Source organism: Pinus tabuliformis, chromosome 8, assembly GCF_031772625.1.
Source record: "Pinus tabuliformis cultivar Carrire ecotype Pingquan chromosome 8, CPIR1, whole genome shotgun sequence".
NCBI lineage: Eukaryota > Viridiplantae > Streptophyta > Pinopsida > Pinales > Pinaceae > Pinus > Pinus tabuliformis.
In genome coordinates, this window is record NC_142294.1 from 754,848,794 (window position 1) to 754,849,393 (window position 600).

At 34.5% G+C, this 600-nt stretch overlaps 1 non-coding gene across 1 annotated transcript; it reads right to left on the bottom strand.

Annotated features, from left to right (window-relative positions):
• Window positions 1-277: 277 nt before the first annotated feature.
• TRNAS-GCU (transfer RNA serine (anticodon GCU)) lies at window positions 278-359 on the bottom strand. The gene has a single exon. It is a non-coding gene; the product is annotated as a tRNA-Ser (tRNA).
• Between the last annotated feature and the right edge of the window lie 241 nt (window positions 360-600).

A 600-nucleotide genomic window follows, 5' to 3' on the forward strand; every position in this document is an offset into this window, starting at 1 on the left:
GAATTAACTTCATCAAAGAGAAATTTCCACATTAAAAACACTATTTAAAAATCTTTTTCCAATTTTCTCATACAACCAAATATAATCTCAGGCCATAAAAACTAGCTTTCAACACAAAACCAAAATATTTAAACCCTTTGTTGAACATTTCAACAAAACCAAAATTCAAAAATGTGGAGAGAAGAAAACCATTATTTTTTAACCCTAAATAATGGTTAACTGCTGCTCTCTTGAAGTATTCTACCGAAAAAGCAATAAATAGAAAAATTTTAACTTTCGTCGCCTGAGAGATTCGAACTCTCGCGGGGAAACCCCATGTACTTAGCAGGCACACGCCTTAACCACTCGGCCAAAGCGACAGATGTTTGATAGTGTTTGGTGCTTAATTACTTATCTCAGTCTTAAAAGCCAAAGGGAGTTATCCAAGAATAATCACCAGCTTTCTATCCCCTGCCACCACACTAATTTTGCTGAGAAATAAAATATGTTTGAAATGTTTAGAATGGAATTCGAACCCGCGCCCTCTCGGACCAGTTGTTAGCAACTCGTGGATTACTAGATTTTTATGAAACAAATTTAATGTTAAACGAAAGTTTAAAA